Raw genomic sequence first — 6,246 nt, 5'->3', positions numbered from 1 at the left:
AACAAATAGAACATGTTCTGTTCTTGGATAGGACACTTCTATAGAGGGCAGGACATTCCGTTCTGTTCTGCAGCGGATCTGCAATTTGTGGACCTCAAAAACGGCAATGGCTGTCTGCATGAGCCCTTAATCCCATCCATGCCTGTTTTTTTTTTGTAAAATACACATTAGTGATGAGGTAATTTTAGCTTCCAAACCATGATGAAATCCTGATGCAAAATACTGACCATGTGATAGATTCCTTCTGGATGATCAAACTTTTTTTTTCTGTTCTTCTGATGGATCAGAAGAATGGAAAATTAAATGGTGATGTCAACACGGCCAAACAGGGACACTAGTGGCCCCGTAACAGACTGGTGAGGGTAGCAACAGCATGAAGAGTCACAACAGTGGCCCTGTAACAGAGTTGGGAGGGTAGCAACAACATGAAGAAGCACAGTAGTGGCCCCAGAACAGAGTCGGGGGGGAGGGGCAGTAATAGCACAACATGGTGGCAGATCACAGTAGGGGCAGATGGCAGAAGAGGCAGCAGGCATGTGGCGTCAGGCGGGTGACCCCCGGACGTAGGCACACCAAAACGCGCGTGGGGGTACCGCCATCCCTGGCCACACGTACTTTATGGGTGAGTTAGTGATATCTTCATTTGGTGTTATTGGCCACTGGTACATACGTGTTTGAGTTACGATTTATATATAGATGTTGTATTATGGAAATTATGTATTCGGTGCCAGTGTCCCTGCTACTAGTTACAGCTGTATACAGCCCCATGTGTCCTGTGTAGGTCTTGGATGACGTAATTTCTGTCACCTCTCTTTATATCATGTGATTTTAGTGACCTTTAAATTTTTTGTGTAAAGAATATAGAATTATGTTATGTATTGGCTCAGTTTTTTGTTTTTTTTTGTGTGTAGGTTTTCTAGGGTGACAGCATCAGAATAGTGGCAGCAGCACTTGGGCAGAAGTAACATGCCATTCATCATAATGTTCTGGTGTGGCAGTACACTATAGTAAGATCATCACTGCCAGAATGATCAGACACCAACGTCTGGAAATCCTGGTTGATCGAGGCCTGATTAATCTTTATAAAGGTTAGTCCCTCAGCATTTTGTGTTGAAAGGCGAGCTCTCTTTGAGGTAACTATGCCACCCACTGCAGTAAACACCTGAAACGTCGCAATTGTATGCTGCTTAGCTAAATAAATACACCGGATTTTTTTGCAAAATGGAAGAGTGCTGCGGATTCCTTTAATTTGTGCTATACGAAAAAATTCATCTAGCCAGCAAAGGAGGCAATATGGACACTCACAATACATTAGTATGTGTCTTGAATTAACTTTCTCTACATGATAAATACCATTTGCTGATGTGAGACTACCACTTTAAGGCCTCTTTCACACGACCGTATGGCTTTTTCAGTATTTTGCGGTCCATTTTAAACGGATCCGTTGTTCCGTTTTTTGTTTCCGTTGTGTTTCCGTTTCCGTTCCGTTTTTCCGTATGGCATATACAGTATACAGTCATTTCATAGAAAAAATTGGGCTGGGCATAACATTTTCAATAGATGGTTCCGCAAAAAACGGAACGGATAGGGAAGACATACGGATGCATTTCCATATGCATTCCGTTTTTTTTGCGGACCCATAGACTTTAATGGAGCCACGGAACGTGATTTGCGTCCAAATATAGGACATGTTCTATCTTTCAACGGAAAAACGGAAATACGGAAACTAAATGCATACGGAGTACATTCAGTTTTTTTGGCGGAACCATTGAAATGAATGGTTCCGTATACGGACCGTATACGGACCGCAAAAAACGGCCCGCAAAACGGAAAAAAAAAACGGTCGTGTAAAAGAGGCCTAAGGCTGTATCAGACCTGCAGTTTTTACAGGCGATTGTCAAGAAGGAAGCATTCGCTGCAATCGCCTGCTTGTTAATGGAGGAGACTGGTTATATTACTTAACTCCTTTATTAATACATATAAAGACATATACATGAGCGATAAAATACACAGGACAAAAATAGGGACCCAAATACCTAGAGAAACAATGAGATAAAAATGCTATCCTCATACAAACATGCTCAAACAGATGCTTATACCACCATATATACGACAGCGTCACAATAGTAAGGTATAGCAAACATCAGCACCATGGTATATAAAGTGCCAAGTGCATATGAATAGTATGGAGCAAGTTGAAAGCTATACTAACCAGGTAAGGTCCCAGACACCGCGATGCACGTTTCGTATACCTTACAACTTGCTTTCATCCTCTTCCCATTTTTATCTCATTGTTTCTCTAGGTACCGTATATACTCGAGTATAAGACAAGTTTTTTGGCACATATTTTTTTGCTCAAAAAGCCCCCTCGTCTTATACTCGAGTCTAGGTCTGTATTATGGCAACTTACATTGCCATAATACAGACCATGACATGTTGGGGGCCGGAGAAGCTGTTACTTACCTTTACAGCTGCTCCGGTCAGCTCCCAGCACGTCCGCGCGGCACCTCTGTTTAAGCTCCCAGTGTAAATCTCGCGAGACACGCGGGCCGCGGGATTTACACTGGGAGCAGACCGCGAGATTTACACCGGCAGTAAGTACAGGCCCCTGCACAGCCTCCCCTCCCCCTGGACAGCCCCCCCCCCTCCCCCTGGACAGCCCCCCTCCCTGGCCAAGTATGAAGTAGGGAGGGGGGAACAAAAAAAATAAAATAAACAACCTGATAAATATAATTTTTTTTTAAATAAATGCCCAGTTGATGGGAGTCTGACTCCCTGTATTTAATGCAGAGTGTGTGTGTATATAATGCACACACTGTGCATTAAATACAGGGAGTCAGAGTCAGACTCCCATCAATCTGAGTCACCCTCTTGCAGATGTGTGTATATAATGTGTGCATTATATACACATACACTCTGCATTATAGCTGCATTTCCCACCCTAGTCTTATACTCGAGTCAATAATTTTTCCCATTTTTTGGGGGTAAAATTAGGGGCCTCGGCTTATATTCGGGTCGGCTTATACTCGAGTATATACGGTATTTGGGTCCCTATTTTTTTGTCCTGTGTATTTTATCGCTCATGTATATGTCATTATATGTATTAATAAAGGAGTTCATTATTTTCATACAACTTTTCTAGTCGTGCACATTTAATTGGCGAGGTTTACAGTATAGCATTGTGCATGGCACTTTAGCTTTATATAACTATATCTAATAGGTGTAGTGGTTATATTACTTGCAGCGATCTACAAAGTATGGGGAGGAGCGATGGCTAATGCCATCATTCATCCCCATACTGAATTATTGTTTGCCGGCAGCAGATCGTGATTACACAGCACAATCTGCCGCTGGCGAGCAATGATTTTTAAACTTGCTGAAAGATTCCAATTGTCAGATGAAGGAGCGCTTGCTTGTTCATTGAGTAATTTGAAGATCATCGCTAACAAGCATTCCTACGAATACTTGTCAGCAGTGAATAGGCTGGTGCAATGCCACCTTTAAAGGTGATTGTGGGAGACGTAACCAAGAGAGCAGGTGGCAAGGTTAGTTAGACAACTGTACAACAATGCAAGAATTCCTCCTTATGGAAAACTTGAATACATTCATCATTTTTGGTGCCTGTAAAAAAGAAAAAAAAGTTTAAAAAGAAGGTACCTGGATGTATTTCTGTGGAAAACAATATCAGATAGTTCAACCAGACATCGAGAACTTGGTTATCTTTACTTCAGTTGTGTAAATAAGATTCTTCAAATCGAGTTTATGATAATGTAATGTCAAACATCTCCAAAAAATGATCTCAGGGAGCAATCATGAATATATAAATAATAGTGGTAGGTTGTGGTGGCTCACTAGCAAGTAGTTAAGGTATGGTGCTGCAAGCTCATATAGAGGGAATCACCCCACCCTCTCTTAAAAGGCAAATGTAGTAATAGGAAAATGAGCGAGCACTCATACACTTGGCAACCAGATTGACATGTGCAGAAAATATTTATTAAATCCCCATAAAATACAAGTAATAAAATTTATAAGAACAATGTAGCAATAATATACAACATTACAGTCACATATATTGTGGTAGATATGATCGATACTATATTCGATAAAAGTATATTCGATAGAAATATTCGATAAATTGAAAGGTAGAAAATTCAATGTTGAAATATTCGATAAAATATTCGATACCACTCAATAGTGTCGATAAATTTAATAATATATATCACACAAAAAAAAACTTTAAGTATATGCTGTTATTTGGGAAAGAGGGGGTATTATCTTCTAGCGCTCTATCCCAATTTGGGAAACTGAATGTTACTGAAAATGTTGTAGGTATATTCACTAGGAGCGCAATATGTTCATAAAGTGTCCACAGGAATCCTGATAATGTGAAAAGTCTCTTATAGCATATCCTTTTAAGGTCGATATGAGCTTTGAATCGAAGAATAAAATCGATATTTGGCTTACCGTCTAGCGTCTGTTGTCTCCCTATTGCTTCAATGGAGCTTTAAATATTTGCCGGCTTATTCAGTCGCTCCATACAGCAAGCTGGTTTAAATTTCGCGGGAGTTCCAAAGATCGCGGGAGTTGCCACTCTGTTCCGCAATTTCCTTTGGTGCAGCTTTCGACGATAAGAATAGTTAATCCTTTACTGTAGAAATTTTCTTCTGTATGGCCATACAGTATTATCGGAGGCTTTTCAATGCAGGTACATCACTTGTTTCACCATACGCGTTACGGGTAGATTCACTCTCCCTTCCTCAGTGGTCAAGTGTCTGCCTGCTCTGCCTCCATTTTTATCCATTCCTTTAATTGCTTCCCAAATCTCTGACACCTGTTGTTCATACTACTCCCAGTTGGCCAGGGAATCCTCCCACATAGTCAGGGGATAATTCTATACAGCCTTGATTTATTTATTTTTTTCCTCTTGCAGTTTCCATGCTTTTTTTTGGGGACACATGCGTTTTTTGGCCCAGATGTCCCAATTGGTGTGATTGTGTGAAATATAAACTTGATATCTGATTGCTAACACTTATAAAATGACTTTTTATAATAAAATATTATTAAACTAATTTTCAAGATTAAAATATCAATATAAGAATGTAAAACAATAAATAATAGATGTGAGGAATCTTGAAAGTTTCATAGGAATCCTAGAGTTTGATACAATTATTCGGATTTGATAGAGAAAGAAGGGTGGGTATCTCAGAGCCAAGGACACGTCGCAGCGCCGATAAACGGCCTAGCATGCGACGTGCCGTCGGCCACGAGACACCCAACCTACATAAATCCCAAAATTTCCAACTCCGAATTAAGGCTTTTCGGTTGTAGAGATCGAAAGGCCTGTATAGAATTATCCCCTGAATATGTGGGAGGATTCCCTGGCCAACTGGGAGTAGCATGAACAACAGGTGTCCGAGATTTGGGAAGCAATTAAAGGAATGGATAAAAATGGAGGCAGAGCAGGCAGACACTTGACCACTGAGGAAGGGAGAGTGAATCTACCCGTAACGCGTATGGTGAAACAAGTGATGTACCTGCATTGAAAAGCCTCCGATAATACTGTATGGCCATACAGAAGAAAATCTCTACAGTAAAGGATTAACTATTCTTATCGTCGAAAGCTGCACCAAAGGAAATTGCGGAACAGAGTGGCAACTCCCGCAATCTTTGGAACTCCCGCGAAATTTAAACCAGCTTGCTGTATGGAGCGATTGAATAAGCCGGCAAATATTTAAAGCTCCATTGAAGCAATAGGGAGACAACAGACGCTACATGGTAAGCCAAATATCGATTTTATTCTTCGATTCAAAGCTCATATCGACCTTAAAAGGATATGCTATAAGAGACTTTTCACATTATCAGGATTCCTGTGGATACTTTATGAACATATTGCGCTCCTAGTGAATACACCTACAACATTTTCAGTGACATTCAGTTTCCCAAATTGGGATAGAGCGCTAGAAGATAATACCCCCTCTTTCCCAAATAACAGCATATACTTAAAGTTTTTTTTTGTGTGATATATATTATTAAATTTATCGACACTATTGAGTGGTATCGAATATTTTATCGAATATTTCAACATTGGATTTTCTACCTTTCAATTTATCGAATATTTCTATCGAATATACTTTTATCGAATATAGTATCGATCATATCTACCACAATATATGTGACTGTAATGTTGTATATTATTGCTACATTGTTCTTATAAATTTTATTACTTGTATTTTATGGGGATTTAAT

The sequence above is a fragment of the Bufo bufo genome, chromosome 2 (genome assembly GCF_905171765.1).
Source record: "Bufo bufo chromosome 2, aBufBuf1.1, whole genome shotgun sequence".
Taxonomy (NCBI): domain Eukaryota; kingdom Metazoa; phylum Chordata; class Amphibia; order Anura; family Bufonidae; genus Bufo; species Bufo bufo.
Note: the sequence above shows the minus strand (reverse complement) of the source record.